At 40.1% G+C, this 25,860-nt stretch overlaps 1 protein-coding gene across 1 annotated transcript in view; it reads left to right on the plus strand.

Annotated features, from left to right (window-relative positions):
• The first annotated feature begins 5,557 nt into the window (after positions 1-5,557).
• Positions 5,558-25,860, plus strand: part of PRLR (prolactin receptor) — a 157,389-nt gene continuing 137,086 nt past the window's right edge. The window contains exon 1 of the mRNA XM_080804212.1: positions 5,558-5,841. The gene's annotated coding sequence lies outside the window, so the exon portion shown is untranslated. The remainder of the gene's footprint in view (positions 5,842-25,860) is intronic.

A 25,860-nucleotide genomic window follows, 5' to 3' on the forward strand; every position in this document is an offset into this window, starting at 1 on the left:
AATACACAAACAAGATAGAGATGGGAAAAGCATTTAAGTCAAAGTCAATTTTTCCCTCCGGGACCAGTCCGGCACTTCAGGAGGAACACTCCTTTTACTGTCCCTTGGGCTTTACAAACTCTAGTCCTGAAGCAGCAGATAGTATCAAAATACAAAGTCCGATTCAGAAGGTAAAGGTGGCGTCTGAGATCCTGCATTTCTAGCAAGTTCCCAGGTGATGCCAATGCAGCTCGTCTAGGGACCACACTTTGGGTAGTAAGATAGCATACACAATAGCCTGAAGAAATCCATGATTCTATGGCAGAGACTGACAACAGTTGCATTTTATTCAACATTCTCAGTTTCCCTCTTTGAGGTTAGGAGACATGGATCCTCATCAGCCAACAGAGCAACTCTCTTAGCATCTCCCATCTGGAGAAAAGTATTCCCATTCCCATGATGATAAAGGCTCGTTGTACTTAGCCTAACTGTTGATCCACTGGTGAGGGTTTCCTTGGAAGGAAGAAAATACTATCTAATAATAGTAATGCCTTATATTTACACGTGGTTTATAATTTACCAAATGTACTCACACATGTCAGTTCCTATCAGCCTCACAATGATTCTTAGAAGTAGAACAGAGGAGTATATTTTAAATCAACTTGATAGAAGCAAACTGATAGAAGCAACTGCCTTCAGAGTTGGAGCTTTCTGGGAAAACTTTTACAAGAAAGTGACTTTGAATATGAAGATGAGAAATGGATACAGTTTTGAGTAGATGAGGACTGGGGGCAATAACATGCCAAGAAGGGAAGATGGTATTCAAACACACTATAAATATTTATTGAGCTACTACTCCCCAAACTAGTAAGGTCAGCAGAAGCAAAGACATTTTAACTTTAGTCCGGGGGAAGTAGGCACCATCAAAGAATTTTGACTCAGGGAGTAATCGAATCAGATTCAGCGTGGGAGCATTTGAGTTTCACACGGCAAGGCTGGTGGGAGTGAGGCCGTCCAGTGGGGGGCTAGGGAAGGGGAAGAAGTAAGAAATGATGAAGGCATGACCTAGAGCATTAGCAGTGGAAAGGGATCAAAAGCTTTTGTGCCTGATTGGATGTAGATTGTGACACAGGGAACAGTAACAGGTGAAGGCTTCAGAAAAGATAAGCTTTTTATATCTCAAGGACTATAAAAATGTGCATGCCCTTTGACTTAATTATGTCTCACTGGGATTCCGGACTAAAGAAATAAATTCCCCAAAGGCAAAATGTCTTTTCACAGACATGTCCATTGTAATATTATTTGTAACATGGAAATTTGGGAATAACTGAAATGTTTCGTAAGGTGGTATGATTAAGTAAATTATTGCGCAAAATGACATTATAAGATTAAAGAAAAAATTGAAGAATATTTTTTAAAGACCTAAATAAACACAGAGATATATTTCCTATTATATTATAATATTAATATTAATATAATATATAATATATAATATTTTAATATTAATATTAATGTTATAATATTAATATTAATGCTTCAATGCTATAATTTTTTTGAAATAATAAATAAGTGCTAATGCCAAAGAAATTTTTTCTAATTTGAACAAATTGATCTAAAATTTTATGAAAAATACATACATCACATTTATCAAGAAAATTTTTAAAGAAAGACTATGATAAAATACTTGCACTAATAGGTAGTATAATATATAATTTTTATAATAGAGTTATCAAAATTGTGCATTATTGGCATGCAAACAGAACAGAGTAGTACTCAGAATAGATATAAATTTATATGTAAATGTAACATATGATATTGACATTAGAAATCATTGGCAAAATCATGGTTTTTCAATAAAGGGTAATGGGATACCTGACTATGCATTCAGAAGAAAGTTAATGTTTATAATATTTATAAATAAAATATATAATTATATTTAATGTGTGTAACTCACATATATTTAATATACTAATATGTTAATTAATATGTTTGACCACATTTTGATTTAAATATATTATAATTAAATATCAATTATGTAGTTTATATATGATATTTATATTATATTTATAACAGCTATAAATATAATATAAAATATAATAAATATGTTTATAATATTTTTAAAAAATTTCTAGGATGATTAAAAATCTACTGTTAAAAAATTAACAGTATTAGAAGCAAGGAAGCGACAGAGAAAACCCAGAGCCTTAATCCAGAATATAATGGACAGATTTGACAAGATGAAATATCAAAACTTACGTCCATTAAAATAGTCCACAAACAAAATCAAGGGAAATAGGACAGAGAAATGTTTACGGTAGATTTCACTAGGTGTTAATGTGTATAATAGAACCAGAAACTCAAAGATTGATTTTTAAAAAGACAAACATACCAGAAGAAAAATAGGCATAGGATTGAACAGTCACAGCATAAAAAAGAATTCAAATAATAAACATATGGACTCAACCTCCCAAGAAGTCAGGAAACTGTGAATTAAAACAATAAGACACCATATTTTGCCTACCAGACTGGCAAAAGTCAGACTGATAAAACCCAGTGGCTGTAAGACTGTGAGAAAACGTCCTTGGTAGGAGGGTATATCACTAAGAGTGCATATTGCTAAATATTTGGGGAATAGTTACCTACCTTATGATTCAGTAATCTCACTTCCAGGATTTTCTTCTATAACAGTTTTGGAGAGCAAACTTGGCAGTGTTCAGTTTTCATTCCCTCTGACCCAACAATGCCATTTCTAAATGTCTATCCTAAGGTACATTCAAAGATAATCATGGCAGCATTTTTTACAATAAAAAGCTGAAATTACTGAAGATCTAACAATGGAAGAATGATAGAATAAATTACAAACTAGACAGCCGTTAAAAAGAACGAGTTAAGTCTGTAGCTAGTAACCTAGAATGTATAATTGCACTAAACTTAAAAAAGACACGTCACAGAAATTGTTACATTTTTAGTTTAAAGGATATTTGCATGTGCATATGGAGACATGACAACACACATGTAGGAAAGGGATAGATATGCTCAGATCTGTTCATGGCGGTCACCTCTAGAGATGAGATCAGAGGAAAGGAAGAGGGTGTGTGATCTGAGAAGGTTATATCTGACTTTAGAGATACAGATTTTTTTTAACAGTGCTGTGATGTGAGTGATTTTTTTTCACCCTTGTTTTTTTCTTTAGCATTTTTTTTTTTTTGAGAAAGAAATATAATCCTCAAAGAAGAAAGATGGAGAACCAAAGGCAATGAAGGAGGAGAAAGAAGCGAGACATGGCAAAAGGCAACCCAGAGAAGTCAGGGACAGAAAAGGTCTGGGGAGGGCAGGGGCTGAGAATCAAGGAAGGATAGCTTCAGGAGGAGGGAGGGAGGGAGGCAGTATTGCCAGATGGGGTGCAAACAGGGATTAGGCAGCAGTGTTCCACTCTGCCTGTGCATCTCTGGAGAGACAGAGCATCAGGGCCTCACCCAAAACCGCCTTTCAAGTGACACCCAGGCACAGTAGCTTTGAAACAGCCCCCCCCCCCACCATGATGGTGGTGTGCGGTCAAGGTTGACAACCACTGACTGAAGGCATTGAAAGGGTAGTGAGTCAGGGAAGCAGAGGAGTGTAATTCATTCTTTCCCACTAAATTTGACAGGTGCAGAAAGGAGTGAAATTTAAATTAATACAAGTTATTAGAACATGGTAAAGCACAAACGGGTCACCAGGGTCAAGGACGATAGGAGCACGTTGTAGGCTAAGATGAAGCAGCCCATGGGCAGAAGAGATTAAATATTCGAGGAAGATGGTCATAAAAGAAAGAGGAAGAGGGGGGAAAAAGAATTTGTTTCTAGACTTTCTGTTATTTGTCAGATATTTTACATATGCTATCACCATTATTATTTCTTTTACTGGTGATTAGTAACCAGCATCATTATTATTATTTTTGAGGCCTGTATTATTGTATCCTAGTATTTGCAGTGAGGCCACTGAAGCTTAGGAAATGCATATGAAGAGAAAGGACTCAAACCCACACCCAAAGCCATCAGCCACAGAGCAGGGTCTTGGAGGCACGGTGACTGCTGGTGGCTTAGGGACAGGGTCTCTGCACCGCACCACGGAGCAGAAAGCCAGCCTTGCCTTTCTCTCCTGGTGAGATGCCCACTAGTCACTCAACAACCAATCTGTCACCTACCAGAAGCCAGCAGCACAACTGAGGCGACCGGCCTGCAGCTGACTGGGAACCACAAGAAGAAAAGCGAGGTCCCCACCTTCCAAGAGCTGACAGTCCAGACTTAGCCCGTGTGCTATCTTTTTCACCAACTATGAAAACTGTCTGACTAGAACAACTCCAAGAAAACAGAGTAATCCTTTGCCTTGCAAAGGTCATATAGAAATATTCTGTCATCGAAGATCTCATGTCACCCAGCGATTCGGGAAATAAGTAGGAGTTGCAAGCTTTTGTGGCCCCCAGGAGAGGAGGCAAACGTATCTGGAGTATCACGGGAAGCAGGTGGAGGGCTGTGCATGAAAGATGCATCTCTCCCTGGACTCAGAGAACCAGATGGAATCTCTGGTCACGTTACTGAACAGGAAGCATCAGGTGATGTTGGTGGGCTTCAGGTCCAAAAAGATCACCAAAGCATCCTGGGATTTTCAACATCTTCCTGAGACCTGGCAAGTGGCTGCCAATGAATATTATTTGCCAGTTACTCCGGGGTGACAGGAAAAGTGTCATCAAAGGGGGAAAGCCAGTGTTCCAGGAACTTTTATTTCTGAAACTCGAGAGGCTTCGTTTAGAATATCTCCTTGATACCCGCTCTGGATTAGGATGCAATCAGCTGCAGCAGTAATCAAGGGCATCAAACACACCACCCACTTAGTAATTGGTGGATAACTGTTTGATTCAGACAGTTACTACGGGTTTCCGTACTTTTTTGCAAGAGAAAAAGTTGCAGTTGTGCATGGTTTTGTTATGACCAAATTAAAAAAAAAAAATAGAAAAAAAAATCTGCATTTGCAGAAAATAAGAAAAGGGTGTCCCTACCACTGTTTGTTCTACTCATGCGGTGGAAACACTGCACCCTGGAAATTTGGGCTTTGGGGTATCAAAAAAGAAAGCGAAACCCTACTCAGGTCACTGACTATTTTCTTTTGCTCCTTTCACTCTGACCCCTCCTTCTTGTCAGAGAAGGAGAAATTCAACTCCCCGGAGACCCCGTCAAATATTGTCAAGCTGCTGTCATTCAGAAATAAGGAAAGAAATTTGACATGGAGACGCTCCCTATCTTGACTGCCAGCAGGAATACCATCCTCGAGGCGATTCGATGTATTAAGCCATTTTTATGATTGTATTGCCTCTGTGTTTTCTGGAGCAGTCTCCGTGGAAGCTGTGTGGCCCCGATCATGCGAAACCAATCTGGGATGATCAGTTATTTCTTCTCCCGGTCTCTGGGGTGTTCCGGCTCCCCCAAGCACCTCCCTCACCTTGCAAACCTGGCAGGCTCTGGACATTTTGCATGCTGAAGAAAATCACTGTTTTGCCTCCAGCAAGGAACATAAGTGTTGCAACACTGACTCCTCCTCTAATGAAGAAAGAGTGAACAAGTGCACCGAGTTGAGCTTCTCAGAGAGCCACCCGGCTGGGGACGGCGGCGCCTGGGCAGCTCCGGCGCCTGGGCAGCGACCGTGAGCGTGGGTCTGCAGGGCTTCCCCCACCCCGCCCCCGCCGCTTTCCGTCTTAGTGGATCCTCTCCCTCTCTCTGGATTTTACCCGCTGTCCGCCAAACAGCTTTACACACAATGGATCTCCACGTCCTTTTGCAGGAAGTGCTGACGGACTGATATGGCAGACTTTGCTCCCAGGCAAAAGTGAGTAGCCACCGCCTGGCTGGGCCTGTGGCGGACGCGGGGGCTGCGGGTTCGAGGCCCGCCAGGCGCGTGGCGCCAGGGGCTGCGGGTTCATGGTCGGCCAGGAGCGCGGCGCCGGAGGCTGCGGGTTCGAGGCCCGCCAGGCGCCGGGGGCGGGGGGGGGGGGGAGGGGGGTTCGTGTTCTAGGCCGCCAGGTGCGCGGCGCTGGGGGTTGCGGGTTCGAGGCCGGGCTGCGGCTCCCGGAAAGCACCAGAACCCAGCCTGAGGGGGCAGAGGCGCTGCCTGGCGGCGGCCGCAGGTGCGAAAGCCGGGGCTCTGACCGCAGGCAGCACTGCTGCCCCCTCGGAGAGAAACTAAAAGTGCCCCCTCCCCCTAACAGCAGCACACCTTGGTCTTTTGTAAAGGCGTCGTCGGATGCGCCCTGGAGAGTGAGTTTCGGCGTGACCGTGGCATTCTCGCAATGTAAATTATTTACGTGAAACTGAAAAGAAAATATAACGGGAAGGGGCTCGGGCGGGTGAGGTGATGCCCGCGGGCTCGCGGGGCCTCCCGGCGGCGGCGCCGCGGACTCCCCGGGCAGCCGGTGGGGAAAGTTCAGTGTCGCCGGTGCTGGCCCGAAAGGCGGGGCTCCCGCGCGAAGGCAGCGAGCGCCGCGGCAGGTCCGAGGCTCTCGCCGGAACCGTAACCCCGAGCGGGGGTTGGGAGGGAGGCCTTCCAGCCCGGGAGGCAGCGGCGAGCCGAGCCCGCCGGCGGGGAGCGGCACACTCGCGGGACCGCCGAGCCCGCGCCGTGCGGGGGACAGCGGGGCGGGAGTGCCAGCCCTTCCAGCAGGAGAATATCCTTGTAGTGACCTCTACCTGTGTCCTGGGGAAGCAGCGCACGTTGCCCTAATAAGCAATTTAGGGTTTTCTGTGATCGGACTTGAAAACGGTTGCAAAATAGTATTATTAATCTGGAGAGATTCGTTTATTTTCATTCATCGCGTTGGCTGGTAAAGATTCTCCCCCAGTCTCCTGCTTCTTGGTCAGTGGAGTGCTGCTATTCCTAGCCGTGCCTCTGGCTGTGCAAACTCGGTCAAGGCAGTCATCCTCTCTGGGCCTCCGTCTTCCTTGCAATATTTAAGCAAATTGATCATCGCAGATATAGATATACATATGTACACGTATGTATGTATCATTAAATATAATATGTCTATATACATCGTGTATTTTTATATAATTATATATACTATATACTATACATTATATAGTGTATGTATTCTATATTATATATAATATATGGGGTAAATATGCTGGATGGTATAAGGAAGAAGCAGATGAAATTTTTAATTTTAGTGGTTTTTAAAAATTGGAACTCGTGGGTCCTTTTGAGAATTAGCTGTGAGTCTTCTCCCAAGGGGCAAAAATATTCTTATGTAATGTACATAAAGTTTTGCAAGCAATCCCTCAGGGTTTGTGGTTGCTCCCTGAGGACCTGAACCCCACATAAACATTCATTTCCTTCCTTCTGAGGACCTTTTGTATTAAGACCACCCAGCTAAACCTCTGCTGGCCGCTGGGCTGGCTCTGGAAGTAATCTATAGCCCTCCCGTGGGGTCTGAAGTCAGCCATGCTGCTGAAGAAGAAAACACTCCTGTCACGAGTAAGCTCCTGGGATACGGTTTCCCAAAGGTTTCACCAATCTCTGCCTCTGGGGAAACCTTCCTCACAAACTCTTTTCATTATTTTCCAAAGGGGAGGTCCTCAACCCTGGAGTTTTCGGTCCTGTACACAACACTCCAGGGCCACCCGTAGAAAGTCACTGTCTCCAAGATAGCTCTTCGGGTCACCTAGCTGGATGTCAAACAGTGAAGCCAAAGCTTTGTTTTGGAACAGAGCGCTGTTCACTCCCCTGTGTGCAGTAGGGATAGTAATAGTGTTCTTTTGGACCTATGCACTTTTCTTTTAAAGTACTAAGGACTCGTATTGGGGCACCTGGGTGCTCAGTTGGTGAAGGGGTCGGACTCTTAATTTTGTCAATGCTGGGCATCAAGATTCTTGCCCTCTCCCTCTGCCCCTTGCGTCTCAAAAAGAAAAAAATAATTAAAAAAAAATTAAGTACTAAGGACTCCTGTCTTGTGGGACCCAAGTCTTCCATTGCCAGTGCCAGCAGGGTACAGCAGAGGACACATGGAGCTTTGGAATCCGACAGACTGGGCTTCAAATCTTGCCTCCCATACTTGGACAAGTCACTGAACTACTCTAAGCCTCACTTTCCTTGTTTGTAAAAGGGGAACAATACTGTCTTTCTTGAACAGTTATTAGGAAAATGGAAAATGAGAAATGGAAATGCCTGGTTTATAGTCAGTAGGAAACTGGTATTATTAATATTAACTTGAAGTTATCAGTAAGTATTAAATAGTTTTATGCTTTTCTAGAGCAACTTACTCTTCTATAGGGCTTATGTCAGCAAAAGAAGGAGTGAAGTCAATTCTGCTCTAATTATTCTCAAAGATGAGGGGTGGGTTCAGAATACACAGTTGGCTTTACTGCTTCACCTTTGTCAAGCAGAGCACTCTATGTGGCCAACAAATAAAGTGTGTCCAGACTGACATGTGTTCTCGACCCTTCCTCCCAGTTCTCTTTTGGCCCGTAATCTTGAACATGACATAGGTAGCTCTCTACTTGTAGTGACAGACACTGCTGCGTGGACACTGGAGAGGTCTCGTGGTTACATCCATCTCCAGAAACCCTCGAGACTGTCTCTGTACAGAAAATTGTCTCCACTGTCATTGTTCGAAGGGTGGCATAGATATAGCCAATTCAGTTTACCCTGTCTCTCCATCTCTCTCCGCGTCTCTGTCTCTCTCTTTGGTACTGGCCCTTCGGTTGCAAGAAGCTGGATGACACTGAGATGTAGGAAAGAAGTATCAGAATCCTAAAAGGAAATTGGATACCCTCAAAGTGGCCATTCCAAAGATGGACCAGGATATTCAGACAAGGCAAAGATGACAATACTGATACCTACTTTCCATCGAGCCTTCAAGATGGACTAAGCACTTTGCTATATGACCTCAATTAATTCTCATAGCAACGCTGCAGGGTATGAATCATCATGTAAAGCTTTACAGATACATTGAGACTTAAAAAAGTGTACATAACTTGTCCAATCTGCATAGCTGCTAAAAGACAGAAGAACCAGGATCCAAACCCAGGTCTGTCGGACTTGGACATTCACTCTTTTTGCGCTGCCTAGTGCCCCCAAGCTCCCTGGCATCAGAAGGTTGCCTCATGCCAATTGGGTCCCATCCCAGTTCTTCTTCTTCAGAGCATTTAGAGCAGGAATAACCAAATCTTCTAGATGATTTAAGCGGAGTGAACATACACTTTGCATGTGATACATATTAACCAGCAGCAACAATAAAATGGCCTATGAAGAAGGATGTTCCCAAGCCTTTCCAGACCGAGCTGGGAGTCGAGTTAGGCAACACCAGGCCTCAGCAGGCAAGGCTGGCTCCCAGCCACTAACTCCCTGAGCCTCTCTTTTAGGTTGAAAAGAGCTCTGTAATGTTCACTCTTGACTACTTTGAGAATCAGGACATGATTTACAGTTACGTCCCTGTGTGAACTATTCATTCATTCATTCATTCATTCATTTAACAAACTCTGAATAAGGCAGACAACGTCCCAGCTCCTGTGGAGCTTCTGTGGTAGAGAGAGTGACAGATCAGAGGCAGATGAGCAAATGCAGAAATAAGATAGTTTCAGATACTGAGAAATGCCATGAAGAAAGTAAAGAGAGGCTAGGGGCTCAAGAGAGCGGGGCTTGGAGGCAACTTGAATAGGGCAGCCGAGACGATGTCCACAGAGAGGTCACTCTTGAACTTAAACCTGCATAAAAAAGAGGGAGCCAGCCTGATGAAGGTCTGGGGAAAGGGCTGTCTTAGCAGAAAAACCTCCAGGGAAAGAGCTGGAAGTGGGATAAATGAAACATTAGAGCCTCAAAGATAGTGAGATGGAGCCTTGGAAGTCAATTTGAGTTTTATGTAGGAGAAATTCTTCATTGACTGTCTATCATACTCTTCGTGGCTGTGCTGTGGACTTACCTCCTGTCTTATTTAACCTCCCCAACCATCTGGCGAGTTAGCTATTTTTGTCTTGATTTGATAGTGGAGGAAACCAAGATTCATAGAAGGTAAGCAGCTAGCACAAGGTCACAAAGCTGGTCTTGGAACCCGATGGTCTGTTTTGCTCCAAAGCCTAAAAAACCTTTTGCTAACACAGCATGTGGCCTTTGAGATAATCTCTTCCAGAAGATAGCAAGGAGCTAATAGACGGAAAGCGTCAAAAGCGTATTAGGTGACTAAATGCTGACAGGCGATTTGTATCTCATGCCCCAAATTCCAGTGAGTGTGTCTAAACTTGCTCAGTGGAGCACACTAGCCCTAACCATGTGTGATGACTGAAAAGTTGAAATGTGATTAGTCCAAACTGAGAAGAGCTGTAAGTGTAAAAATATACCCCAGATTTCAAAGACCTAGGGAAAAAAAAAACCATCTCATTAATTCTTACACTGATCATATGTTAGAATGGTAACATTTTGGATGCATTGGTTTAGATGAAATATACTATTAAAATTAATTTCATCTGTTTCCTTTTAATTTCTTAATGCAATTAATAGGAAAATTTAAATTGCACATATGACTTGCATTATATTCGCATTTAACACAACTGGTATAGACCATGAGTTGACAAATATATGATAGGAAACTTTCCTCCCTTCTTCCTAACATCATTTCTTCTCATTTTTGGCTCAAACTTCTCAAGTCTTACCCATGGCAAATCTCAAGAAGCTTTCTAACATTCTCAGACCAAAGGGTCATTTTGAATCTAAATTTAGATTTACCAGGGCACCTGGGCGCCTGGGTGGCTCAGTGGGTTAAAGCCTCTGCCTTTGGCTCAGGTCATGATCCCAGGGTCCTGGGATCGAGCCCCGCATCGGGCTCTCTGCTCAGCAGGGAGCCTGCTTCCTCCTCTCTCTCTGCCTGCCTCTCTGCCTACTTGTGATCTCTGTCTGTCAAATAAATAAATAAAAACATTTTTAAAAAAATAAATAAATAAATAAAAATTAAAATTTAGATTTACCTTACAGTTACTTCCCAGGACAATGTCTTTGTCATTCTGGCACTCGTAAAATCAGATTAGGAGACAGCTAGGGCTTCATGTTTGCGTGCAAAGCCCATCAAATAAGACATCTCACTGGGGTGATGTTTCTTCCTCTCTTCCTTTCGCTTAAAGCAGCCTGAACAGCATGCAGTCCCAGTTTCCAGAAGGACTGCTCCAAGAATATAACAGAAGGCCATTTTGGTTTCTTTTGTCTGCTAGCTAAAGTGGCCCTTGAATATCATATCACCAAAATAAAGATGTGGTTTTTTCTTGCAGTTTCGTATATGCCAAAGGGAGAGCAGTCTGATTTCTGAAGTTGTTAGAGGAAGCCTCTGACTTGAGATATTGGAGCCCTCGGTTCTACTTTGTCTACTGGTTTGTGTGTTAGCCCTCACCCTGCTTCCCCCAGCAATACTGTAGTAAGTTCAGAGATGATGAGATAATGCCACATAAACTGCTCATGAAGAAATGAGCTATACAGATGTTGGCCGTGGGTACCACTGATGACCTGAGGACTGTAGGCATTCATCCATGGGGAAAAGATTCCTTTCTGTAGCTTGAGCAAAGCACTATATGAGATGTTCTGGGATGCCTGGGTGATCAGTCGGTTAAGCATCTGCCTTCGGCTCAGGTCATGATCCCAGAGTCCAGGGATCAAGTCCCACTTTGGGCTCCTTTCTCAGCAGGGAGTCTGCTTTTCCCTCTGCCTGCTTCTCCCTCTGCCTATGGCTTCCCCAGCTCTGCTCTTTCTTTCTGACAAATAAATAAATAAAAGCTTAAAAAAGAAGAAGAAGAAGAAGAAGAAGAAGAAGAGATGTTCTTTCGGATATGCAAATAGTGTTTGTTCATTTTCATTTGAAATCTACATCTTGGGGGGGGATGGCAATGTGAAGCTGAGCACAAGTGAATTTTAGTATATCTACATCAACAGCAGCCGCATCTTTCAGCATCTTCTAAGCCAAGAAGTCTTTGCCAGACTCCATAGGGACAATAACAGAGCAAAACAGAGGTCTTTACTCTGGGGAAGCAGGTTATCTTGTTGAGAAGATAGGTATAAACAGAAAAACACCAGGAGCAATGTCAGACAATATTCTCCAAGTGTTATGTGAATGAAACAGAATTTGGAGATTCCAGAGGGCAGTGTGCCTGAGAAAGAGAAGGTACGAGACGGACGTCAAAGGACATAAAATGAGGCTAAAGACAAATGGAGCTGGGGAGAGAGGGTATTTCCAGTAAGAAAACATGCACGTAGTCCCATGTAGGCCCATGACAATAGGAATGTGCAGGGAGGGTTTGGCGTTGTGAGAAAGAACAAGTGGCATCGCTGGAGAAACTTTTACAACATACTGATGCCTCAACGCACTCCCAGAGTTTTCATTTAATCAGTTTAGGAGTAGGGACTATTGTTAGGTATTATTGTTGTTGTTGTTGTTGTTTTAATTTTTTTTTAATTTTTAAAAAATTGTTTTTTTAAAATTCTCCAGAATATTCTAAAATGAATATTCTGAGTCAGAATTGAAAACCACTGAGCAAAAAACACAAGGTTTTTAGATCATAGTCATAGGAAGTAAAATTTAAAGGGTAATATTTTAAAGGGGAGTCAATGGACAATCAAGAATTGTGGTCTTTATGGAAATTGACATACATGTATGTTTCTTTTTTTTTTCTTTTCTTTTTTAAGTAGGCTCCATGCCTAGTATGGAGCCCAGCACAGGGCTTGACCTCATGACGCTGAGATTAAGACCTGGGCTGAGATCAACAGTCGGATGCTTAACCAACTGAGCCACCTGGTGCCCCTATATATGTATGTTTCTATGTAGTCTTTTTAATTCACTGATAACTGTTGTCCATAGTGATCCTATCCACTTGGGTGTGGCTAAAAGTTGTAATTCGCTCCCTGTTTCCTTACTCTGTGTGTCTTGCACTGTCCTATAGTCAGTCCTAGCTAAGTCTGTGGCAGCTGGTATGTGATAGCCGCTCGGATCCACCGGGCTTGGTGTAATCTTTGCGAAGGGCTTTATCATCTTGCCCATTTGTGCTCATGGTAGCTATTTTACAATAATCTGTAAACTTCCCTCACCTCTCCAACTTGACAAATTGGGCAATAGAGTTTAATTACTTGCCTTGGGCCCTGAGGCTAACTGGCAACAGAGGTGAAATTAGAATTCTCAGCCACTGCATTCTCCGTATCTTATTTGGCTCCTGAAGCGAGGCAGTCCAGCCTTGTGCTGCTGTTAGAATACTCTGTCCTGGCAATGCTGTTTCTTCAATGAATGACTCAGTGTTACAGATCAGTAGGTGAAAGATGACAGGGTGGCCCGAGCTGCAGCACTGGGATGGGATGGTGAGTATCAGCAGAGGCAGGGACAGCCACAGCAGTCTCCGGAGGACCATCCCTATGATCTGGGAGTTCCTATTCCAGTGAAAGTCTGGCCAGGCCTATGATAGCATTTCCAGCCCTACCTCCGTGAAGTGAAGTCTCCTGGGTCCCATAGCTTGTGGGCTATTCTAATTCCTCTCCAAAGCTCCCATTCACTGAAAGGATATTGATTTTTGTTACACGTCTGAAAAGAAGAGAAGAAAGCCCAGCCATTTTTACAGCTGCATTTTTAAAAGAATTCTTTACGTGTTTTGGGAACTTCTGGGTTTATTGGCAATGGTGAGGCTGGGAGGTCTTTATGAAAGGTAGCAGAAAAAAGCTAGAGTCTGGGCACTAGACTCTTTAGAACAAGAAGAGCAGTTAATTTTGCACCCTCCACCGATGGTTATTTCCTTTTTCTCCATCTCCAAGTCCATTACCGATTTAAGAGCAATTTCCAGTATCTCCTGTTATAGCAAAAAGAAAGTCTCTAAAACAGTAGTCGTCAGCACCAGTTGCTCGTGACAGGCATCTCAGGAGCTTTAAGAATACAGATCCCTAGGCCCCACCCATAGACCCATTGAATCAAGATTCCGGGAATGGAGCCAGGACATCTGTATTTATTTACAATTCTCCAGGTGACTATAATGTGCATCAGTATGAGTTGATCTCACTACGCAGCTAAAATCCAAATCTTAATTTCTTATTCGTATTTCTCCTTTTGTCTTGTTTTAGATCACATGACCCCAGAGAACCATTCAGACTGTATTTGGGTTGTCATTCTACTCTTTGGGAAACATGGTTTCCAGCATAATATTAAATCTTCTACCTATCTAAACTAACTCCAAACTCCAAATGCCCAGCATAGCCTCATGACGAAAATTTCTGTAAGTGCAATTTGGAGATCAGATTGCCAGAAGCTTGACGACTATGAGATTGAGAGATAGAAGTAAAGCATCCCTGCCACCCATGCATTAAATTTCCCAATTGCTATGTTGATCTTTAGCAATACTTGCTTTCCTCTCTCAGCCATTTCAAAGCCAATTAACTCCATTCTTGTTCACACCCTTATTAAAAATATAATTACAGCAGTATTCTCTAGGGATTGTCATTGGATAGATTTTACAACGTGAAATGGCCAAGAACTAACTAGGTTGTGTAAACCATCTCAGCCCCGAGAAATCATATGGGATGCAGGGGACTCCCAGCCCCAGGGTACGCTAGGTGAGTCATGAATTTTAGTGTGGAAAGAAACAGTTACAAGTCACCCAAATATAGCATAACCTAGGATACAGAAAATGGGTGTGGAATCAATCTGAGAATAATTATTTGAGAATAATTATCCAGGGTCTAATTAACCATTTTGATTTGTATTTCCCTGATGCCAAGTGATGTGGAGCATTTTTTCCCATGTCTGTTGGCGATTTGTATGTCTTCTTTGGAAAAGTGTCTGTTCATGCCTTCTGCCCATTTCTTGACTGGATTATTTGGGATTTGGGTGTTGAGTTTGTTAAGTTCTTCATAGATCTTCGATACTAGTTCTTTGTCTGATGTGTCATTTGCAAATATCTTCTCCCATTCCATAGGTTGCCTTTTAGTTTTATTGACCATTTCCTTTGCTGTGAAGAAGATTTTTATTTTGATGAAGTCCCAATTGTTCATTTTTGCTCTTGGTTCCCTTGCCTTTGTAGATGTGTCTAGCAAGAAGTTGCTGCAGCCTAGATTGAAGAGGTTGCTGTCTATGTTCTCTTCTAGGATTTTGATGGATTCCTATCTCACATTTAGATCTTATATCCATTTTGAGTTTATCTTTGTGTATGGTGTAAGAAAATGGTCCACTTTCATTTTTCTACATGCGATTGTCCTAGCAATCAGACATCAAAAAGAAATAAAAGACATTTAAATTGGCAAAGAAGAAGTCAAACTCTCACTCTTTGTAGATGACATGATACTTTATGTGTTACCACATTTTTACTTTAAAAATATTGAAGATTCTCTCCACAGTTTCATTATTATAAGTGAAATAAGCCTGGGGAACACAGTAGTCCAGACTATTTTCTCTACCCTCTAATGCATATCTTCTTCCAGAAAATGCTCTCGAGTTGCTTGGTTTTCCAACAATCAGCATGAAAGTAACAGACCTTCCTTCTTTCGTAATGGGAGTATCAGCAATGAATTTAACAGAATTGACATTTATACAAAGAAATGTATTAAAGTTTATCCCTTTAGTGAATTCTTCAGTAACAACTGTAAAGGCAATACTTATAAAAATTCGTCTTCTATGATGGAAGTTTTAATTTATCATATATTTCAGTTAAGTAGAAAGCATTTTTTTTGCTCCATTTGCCACAGTGTAATTTTCTGTAGAAACTGACATGCATTCATTAGAAGTGTTGAATTTATGTAATCAAGTCATCAAACTGTTCATTCAATCATTTGATTTTCAATAGAAGTATTATTTTAAAATGTTATACAATATATGTCAGATATTTCCTATGGCTATAATAACTTCCAAATTGCAAAGTACAAAGGAAAAAGAGAACTATAGTTATAGTTGCATTAGACTTTCATCTTATTTAAGTTAGAAAGACTGCAGTGAGACACCAATTAATTTAAAAAGTTTGAAAGCCATTTGAAGTCTTTGAATATCTTCCAGATAGCTTAGAACCCTATAGATAGCTTCACTTAAAAGAATTCATCTTCAGGGGCGCCTGGGTGGCTCAGTGGGTTAAAGCCTCTGCCTTTGGCTCAGGTCATGATCTCAGGGTCCTGGGATCGAGCCCTGCATCAGGCTCTCTGCTCAGCAGGGAATCTGCTTCCCCCCCACACACCTCTGCCTGCCTCTCTGCCTACTTGTGATCTCTGTTTGTCAAATAAATAAATAAAATCTTAAAAAAAAATTCATCTTCAAACCAATAAGGTAATTTCAAACCAAAAAGGTAATCCTATTTTATTGGACAGGTTTGACTAAATACTCAGCAAAAAGTGAGAGTGAATATGTACTAATGTGGATATGTCCAGAAACCAAGTCATTCAAATATCAGAGCAATGTGATGGGAGCTGTTCAATCACAAGTGTGACTCCATCCATCACCTCATTCAGGGTTTGACTAGAAGTTTTATTTCTCTCTTAGTGAACTTTTCTGATTTTACTTTTCAAAGGACATCACTGAAATCATAACACTGTTCAGACCTGTGACTTTTAAAACTCTATTTATTTTTGTACATGGTTTAAAATTCAAGGTACAGGGGCACCTGAGTGGCTCAGTGGGTTAAAGCCTCTGCCTTTGGCTCAGGTCATGATCTCAGGGTCCTGGGATAGAGCCCCTCATCGGGCTCTCTGCTCAGCGGGGAGCCTGCTTCCCCCCCAACCCCCGCCTGCCTCTCTGCTTACTTGTGATCTCTGTCAAATAAATAAATAAAATCTTTTAAAAAATAAAATAAAATAAAATTCAAGGTACAAAAGAATGTTCATTGAAAAATACTTCTCTCTCCTATCTCATAGCCACCCATTGCCTCTATGGGCAATCACTCTTAGTGGATAATTATAAAAAAATATGCCGTGCTTTTATGAAGATACACTAGCTATATGGATATGGACTTTTTTTTTTTTTATTATTTTTTATTATTTTATTTATTTTATTATTTTTTATTATTATTATTATTATTATTTATTTATTTTATTATTTTTATTATTTTTTATTATTTTTTTTTTATTTATTATTTCATAACTGAGATGCTGTGATCCCTTGAAACCAGAGCCTGCTTTCTATTGCAGACCTCCCAGTCCTACTAACACTGATTCTATATTGGTCCCAGAACTTCCTGTCTAAACTCAAGTGTATCATTCAGTGTGGCTAATAGAGGATGAATTTTTGGAGAAGGGTTCATCCAACAAGTACAGAGGAGGAGATGAAATTACATAAGACGCCCATGTGTTAGTATTGGGAGGCATATGCTTTCAAAGGTGATTTTACAAATAATCCAGATGGAGTTAAGTATTAGAGTGAGAGTTACCGCTCTGTGCCTTACTTTCTCATCTCTACAATCAAGACACAAATACATCCATTCCACAGTTGCTGGGAGCAAAAGACAAGAAGAGAGTATGTAGAACCCTTGGCACCAAGAAAGCACTCCATTCATGGCAGTCGTTAATTTCACCTTCATCAAAGAACCCATGACTTAATGGGGAGACCAACAAGTGAATAGTCAGTGAGGCAAAATTCCAAGGGCACAGACTCAGTGTGGAGTCTGAGCTTAGCATGATTAATGAGCCTGTAAGTCTCTCAAAAATCCCATCTGTGTCATTCAATTCAACCATTTCCCTTCCTTCCTGCATTTCACCAGCAGACCAACATGGCACCTCTAGCTGGCAGTCCTTATAAAAGAATTTACCTGCATACTAAAGCAGCATATTCCTTCTTTCTGCTGAGTCTTCCTCAAAGTCATGCCACTAGGAAGGATCCATAGAAAGTTTGCTAAACCTCTCTTAAGCTTCAGGGTTCTTATTGGTGAAAACAGAGATGATAGTGCCTACAGTCCAGGACTGTTTTGAGGATGGAGTACAATAAAGGATGACATACACCTTCTCTATCCTTGGCCCTCAAAATGAGCCTGAGCCCTTCTCCCGTGACCCCATGTATTCGGATAGTTAGAGCAGCACATTGCACATAGAAGAAAGGCTCAGGGATGACAATAGTTTGTTGATTTGGCAACTTGCACACCCAGCCCCAAAGGGTGCACTTTCAGGCCCATGCTTATAGCCAGATACTTAATTATTTGGAGTTCCTGGGCCTTTGGAACCCAAACCTGGTAAGTATTCAAGAAAACTCTTCAAGAGAGATGAAGCTCAGAGATTAGCTAAATACGCTTTCTCCAGCTGCCCTACATTTGATGCCAGCAGGTAGATCAGAGCTGGTTGGGCAATGTGCAATTCTGAGAAATGAGGAAAGTGAAGAAGCACCTGTTCTTCCTCCAGTAAAGCCAAGGCAAATGGAAAAGCTCAGAAATAGGTTGCAGCTTTGCAGGCACAATGGGGAAGGTTGGAAATGTGCTGCAGAAATCACATTGCTGGTGAAAATATGGCTTCTCACTCATGCTAGAGAGGGTGTCAGGCTGGCCTCAGACCAGACAAAGGCCCGAATGGCCAGGGGCTGGATGCTTCTAGGAGAACTGGGCCCCAGGCACCCGGGATGGAAAAACCAACCTAACAAAGCATGTCTGTTTCCATTTGTGAGAGATGAAATGATACAGGTTTTGTGGAAAACTAAACAATTACAAGGGCCAAAATTGCCTGCTTTCCTGTGGCCCCATGATGGGGGCCTCAGATTTGGTGGCTGTGTGGCACTAGTTTGTGGACTGCACCAGAAGAAACTATTAGATTTAGATGGTTGTGGTTGTTTTCAGTTTAATTTTTATTCTTTCCATATATTTCTAATTCCTTACACACAGTTGTGTCTGATGGTATGAAAAGGACACTTCCATTTGTGAACGAAGTGTGTAGTAAGAATCCAACAGCAAAAATCTGCAAAAAAGTAAAGCAGGTATAGGAACAGGAGTAACAAGGGCTTCAAATATCCTGTGTTGTATTGTTAAGGTGAGAATCAGTAATATCCTGATTCTCACTACTGAGAATCAGTAATGTCCAAGGGGAGTACTTGGAAACCTAGGGCACGATCCCTGTGTAATCACATAAAAGGTTGTGGGTTTCTTTTAAAATCAAAATCACATATGGCAGCTTAGGGAAATCTTCAAGTGGAACATAAGGAATGCTTATGGATTCTCAACAAAGTTCTCGGGAAACTGAGTAAGAACAGGTCAAATGCGAAACCACTTCCCACAGTGGTATTTCATGGAGACCCACTTTACAAAAGTGGACATTGACTGGGAACTTTTCACTGATAAGTTGGACATTGACTGGGAACTTTTCACTTTGGAAGCAATGAGTTTCCAATAGGACATGATTATCATACAATGTGATAGATAGCTCTGATTATCCAAGGACCTAGGACATTATTCAGAGGCAAAGCGTTAAGCTTCTCCAGGAATCTTTCTTCTGTGCAGGTAGACAGGTGCTATGGAGACCTCTATTTTGTGGGTAAATTTGCCCAGGACATGGCAGACATTCAGTGGGAGAGGAAGGATGACACTGATTATTGATGATGATGGTTAAAAATGAAATCACCTTAATGAATCTCATACTTGGACTTGGGGACTGAATCAGAGCCCTAGTTCTGTGCATGAAATGCTCAAACATCATGTCTCAAAGTCGAGATCTTGATCATGAACTGCTGGGGCTTTTTTCCCCTTGGTTTTGACAGAAAATTTAAATTCTCTAAGGGATTTGATGCTTTAGAAAATAGGAAAGGATTTTAATATTGCCAACCCCAAATAACAACTCCCTGCCTTCCAGCTGATATCAGTTTGTCACATGGGAACTACATTCAACTACAAGCTCCAGCTTTAACAATGGTCTCAAAATTCTGGGCACTGCTCTCAGAAGAGAGATCAATTTTTCAACAAAATTTCATTATCAAAAATAGCCAAGGGGTCATATTTGGCCCATGAGCTTTATTTTGCTGACCCCTGTTCTGGACTCTTGCAAAACACTCTGAACTCACTACTGATGCATTCCATAATTCCTATAAATCTTATCTGTGGACCACACTTAAGCTTTCTGGAGGGTTGAAAGCATGAAAGCAAAACTCACATCCTATAGAAATTTAAAGTGAAGAGCTCTGGTGAGAGCTTGTCTGTGATGGAAACCAACCAAGCAGAGTTTACACAAATGACATTTCTATGAGGGGAGAAAATTTGGGACATACTTCAGCACAATGGGCTAAACAGCTCTGGAATGAGCTCTGCTGCCCTGACAGGACTGCACTACTAATCTGGGAACATCTACCTTTGCATTGAATTCTCTCCTCTGCCCTCCTGACCCAGCGGGAAAAGTTAACCTGGTTAGTGAGATCAGTTATAGAGGGACTGTGTCATCTTTAGAAGTCTTGTGCAGGGACATCTGAGTGGCTCAGTTGGTTAACCTTTTGACCCTTGATTTCGGTTCAGGTCATGATCTCAGGGTTGTGAGATGGATCCCCGAACTGGAAGAGAAGAAAAAGTTCTGTGCCGAAGTTCAAATTAAAATTTATCATAATCATCCTTGCGAGTAACTCTGCAAAATTCATGATACAAATATATCAAACTATTTTGACACTATGCCAAGGGCTGGAGAAATAATAGTGAGCAGAATGGTCTCTTCCCATGCAGAGCTTACAGTATAATGAGGAAATAGAGCCAATCAAATTTGCCCCAGGAGAAGAACTGTTTTTAGATCATTGGAGTCTGAAAAAGTTTGATTTTATTTGACACTTTAAAGAGACAAAATAAGGTAATTTTGCATAAAAATATAAATGTTTGCAGTTCAGCATATCGTAGAGTATGTGAGGAGTCAGTGAATGGTTAGAAAAATGGATTTTTATACAGGCTTAAAATTTTAATTACTTTTTTCTGGCATTATAGAATGAAATAAAGAAAATTGTTATCACCCATATCCTACCACCTAGAAAAAATTACTGTTTACATAATGGTAAATTTTTCCTCTCTCATTAATATATGTGATATTAATTAATATATAATATATTAATTAATATATAATATTAATATATATAATATATATTTTTTCAAAACTTCTTTTAAAAACTTAATGTTACATGATAATCAATTATATGTTTCTGAAAACATGTTTTTGAAGCTGTCCTAACATTCCATCATAGGAATGTACTGAGTTTGCCAATTTGATAAGTCTAAAATAATATTAACTTTCATTTCTTTGAGCGCTAGGCATAATTATCTTTTTCTGACATTTACCACCCTTCACATGTCTTCTTTTATGAATTACTTTTGATGTCTGTTATCAAGATTTCTATTTGTTTCTCAATATTGTCTTAATTTTTAAAAAATGAACTCTTTATATTTTAAGGGTATTAACCTATTTTCTGTAATATTTATTATACATATTTTTACCCAGTTTGGTCTTTGTCTTTTAATTCTGTGTAAAGTTTTTTTGATAAACACACTTGTAGATTTTTATGGCTTGAAAGCTATCCCTGCTTTCCTTTGTTACACCTTTGTAGCTATTTATTCAACAATACTTCATGAATGTTATGTCTCAGGCAGAAAACATCATACTGGGAGTAAAACAGAACAAGACAGGGATGGCTTTGGCTTCTCAGAGCTTATAGTCTAATGAGGAAGACAGATAGGAGCCAGGCACATTATATTACACTTTATGTGTAACATGGAAAATCATAAGCTCTGTGAGAGGAAGTACAGGGTGGCATGAGGCACCTAATCTGGGCGCTGAGTTAAGAGAAGGCTTCTGGAATGAAGCAACTTTCTAGCTGAGGATGAAGAGACAGTGTGATGTCAGTTGGGATGAAGAGACAGGTGATATCAGTTGGGGCAGAGAAAAACAGTATGTGCAAAGGTTTGTGTTCAGTGACCTAAATGCTAAATGTCCCCTGTGCGTACTACAACGTGGAGTGTGTATGTGCCAGAGGGGAGGGGAGTGATGGCAGAGGATGTGAGCAAGAGCCCACTGGGGAGCCCACTGTTTACAGTAGTTCAGGGAGAGAGAATGATGATGGGCAAGGATTGTGCTGCATCAGTCACCCCTTTTCCCTGGATAAATTATATATTCAGTTCAAAGGCATATCTTAGTGTCTACTGCAGAATAATTTACTTAGTTTTATTGCCATATGTCAGTCAGTTTGGGGGCCAGCATCATACTGGTTTTGAGTTTTATGAAACATTTAAACTGTTAGGACATGTATCCTCTCATCCTTTTTCACTTCCAAAATTAATTTATCTACTCTCGTCCGTGTGTTCTGGGTAAACTTTAAAATGATTTTTAAAAGTTAGAAAAGCATGTGTGTGTGTATATGTGTGTGTGTGTGTGTGTGTATAAATATACGTATATGTATGTATGTATATGCATGTGTATACACACACACACAATCTATCATTGGTAATTGAATAATGTGTTAAGCCTGTAGATCAGTTATGAAAGAACTGACGATCTTTTTTTTAAAGATTTTATTTATTTGACAGAGAGAAAGACAGTGAGAGAAGGAACATAACAGGGGGGGTGGAAGAGGGAGAAGCAGGCTTCCCGCTGAGCAGGGAGCCCGATATGGGGCTCAATCCCAGGACCCCAGGATCGTGACCTGAGCCAAAGGCAGATGCTTAATGACTGAGTCACCCAGGTGCCCCAAAACTGACAATCTTTTTTTTTTAAAGATTTTGTTTATTCATTTGACAGACAGAGATCACAAGTAAGCAGAGAGGCAGGCAGAGAGAGAGGAAGGGAAGCAGGCTCCCTGCTGAGCAGAGAGCCCAACGTGGGGCTCGATCCCAGGACCCTGAGATTATGACCTGAGCTGAAAGCAGAGGCTTTAACCCACTGAGCCAACCAGGTGCCCCCTGACAATCTTTTTAATAGAGTTGGCCCATTAGGAAACATTGAACATTTACCCATGTACTTGAATTTTCTCTTACATTTCTTGTTAAAATGTTATAGTTTTACTCCAATAGGTTATTTTTTTTGTTAGAGTTATTCTTATGTATCTTATAATTTTAGTTTTTTCTTATAAATGGACCTTTTTCCATATCTTCTCTCTGATATTGCTGGACTAAAAGAAAAATACTAAGGTACATATATTTTCTTTTTGTCTAACTAACTCTCAATTGATTACAAGAATTTTTATTTGATAATAAGAGTTTGTAATCATGGTATCCATTAATGGTAATTTTCTTCCTTCCGATAGTTGCCCATCCAATTTTTATTTGATGTCTTCTAGCATTGATTACAACATCTATTAAATAGTCGTGATAGTAGTGAACACCATTAGTATCAATTTTAAGAAGAATGTCTGTTATTTAACATTTTTTTAAAAGTATGTTCAATGAGAGCTAATAAAGCAAGCATGGGAAATGTTACAAATGAAATCCTCTCTCCCAAGAATTAATAATTCATATTCACAAATTAATGGTGTGAGATCTTTAATAAAGAAACTAGCTGAACTGAGTTGAACCCAACATTTCTTAAGTGTATTTGACCACAGAAGACTTTTTCTCTCATTTGGAAATTTACACCAGTCATAACAGTCAACATTAATATTTATTTGATCGTACTTTTTTCAGTTTTTCTGTTCACCCTTGTCTTTTTTTTTTTTTTAATCTATTGCCACATGGACTATGGTTTGGTTTTGCTTTTATTTTTTCCAGTAATTTAGAAGATAGTCACTCTCTTTTTATTCTATGACTGATTGCATTTAAAGTTTTCCAAACACTTGCCCTTGTATTTTATACTTAAGTCATAGAGATCATCTACTTTTATAATTAAGTTCAGAATGAAAGGATATGCTTGAATAGCCCTATTAAAGATGAGACAGTCAATCCACTTTACTTCCTTTCAACCATTTCTTAGCATTTGTAAGAATAATTTGACATTTTTTTCAGGTTACTGTCAGTTACACATTTTATATTATTTTACTTCTCTTTATGATTTTTTTTATTTATTCAATAGCAATGCAATCATAGTTACAATACATTCTGGGATAGTTACATGGTTATCTAGTTTCTGTGTACATAGTTATTGGCCATTTACACTGTAAATTTCTTATTTTTGACTCATTTTAATTAATCTCTCAGGCAGCTAACGAGATCTTTAAGAGATATTATGGAGGGCATGTATTGCATAGAACACTGGATGTGGTGCATAAACAATGGATTTTGGAACACTGAAAAAAATTTTTTTAAAAAGGGTTATTGTAAGTGAAGCAAGAGCATCATATTTTTTGAATCCTTTGATCTATTTAAACAAACCTCTGTTTTCTTTGAACATAAAGAATGATTTTACTGTGTATAAAATTCTTGTCTCAAACATCTTTCTTGCCTTTTACATTTAGTCATGTGGTGGAAAAATCTGAGATGATTCATATTTTTGTTTCTTCATAATTTTTTTCCCTGTGACTTATAGGTTTTACTTTCCAATCCAAATATTTTGTCATAACACATCTAGGTGTGAGGTTTTTTTGGATTTTAATAGAATGTGCTGAATGACGTCAATTTTCAGAATCAGACCTTTCATTAGCCCTGGGAAGTTTTCTATTTTCAAAACTTCTTTTGTAATTTTTGAATGTTTCTTCAGTTATGTTTTATTTATCTTCTTTTTTTAAAAATTTGATTTGATTTGATTTTTTTCCAGTGTTCCAAAATTCATTGTTTATGCACCACACCCAGTGCTCCATGCAATACATGTCCTCCATAATATATCCTCTTTTTAAAAATACATTCTTAAAATTTGAATGCTTTTTTGTAGAGATGTAACTTAACATCCAATGAAATACAAAGACCTTATGTGTTTGGCCAAACTCATATATCCAAGTAACCCACATCCCTGCCAATCCCTAGCAAACATTCCCATCACAGAATTTCCTCATACCCCTTCCGGGGGAATCCCAATCCCAGAAGCAATCCCTGACCTGATTTCTGTCACTTAAGATTTTTTTTGCTTGTTCTGAATATCATATAAATGGAATTATACAATAATATTATGTATGAGACTTCTTGCATGAATTTTTTAGATTTTTTTTAGATTTTTAAACATTTTTTTATTTGGGTTACTGTCAGTTACATATTTTATATTCTTTCACTTCTCTGTCATGAGTTATTTTATCTCTTCAGTAATGTAATCATATTTACAATGCATTCTTGGATACTTACATGGTTATCTGTTTCTGTGCACATGGTTATTGTCCATGTTGTTGCTTGTGTCACTGATTCATTTCATGTGTTGCTGAATATTATTCTGTTGTATGGATACACTCTGATTTGTTGATAGATTTTCCTGTTTTTGGTTACCTAGGCTATTTTCAGTTCAGGGCTATTATAAATAAAGTGCTATTAACATTCTTTTTAGGTTTGTCATGAACATAGTCTTCTTTTTCTTTTCTTTTCCTTTTTTTTTTTTTTTTTGGATAATTCTGTAGGGGTAGGATTTGGTGGTCAAAGACTGAGAATATATTTAACTGTTAAGAAACTGACAACAGTTTTCTGAAGTGCTTGTTGCCATTTTACATGCCTCCCAGCAATTTAGGAGTTTCAGTTGCTCTATATCCCTGGTGACACCGGCATTGTCACTCTCTCATTTAGTCCTCCCAATAGGCATGTAGCATTATCTCATGGTGATTACTGGTCCTTTTTTCATGAGTATAAAGTAGCCCTAATTTGATTGTGTGCCTCACTTTATGTATCTAGCATCTCATCTCATTGCTTCCTTTTAAGGAGAACAACGTAGGGCCTCTGTATTTTAAGAAGTATCTGCTTCTGTGTCCTGTAGTGTCAGTCTTACCTCTTACTGCCTTCAGTGGACATATTAATATGATTATTAATACTATTCATTTTTTGGTTTCCCTACCATCCTCCTGGTCTTCCCGTCTTTTATCTCATAACAGCT

The sequence above is a fragment of the Martes martes genome (genome assembly GCF_963455335.1).
Source record: "Martes martes genome assembly, chromosome: 5".
NCBI classification, from domain to species: domain Eukaryota; kingdom Metazoa; phylum Chordata; class Mammalia; order Carnivora; family Mustelidae; genus Martes; species Martes martes.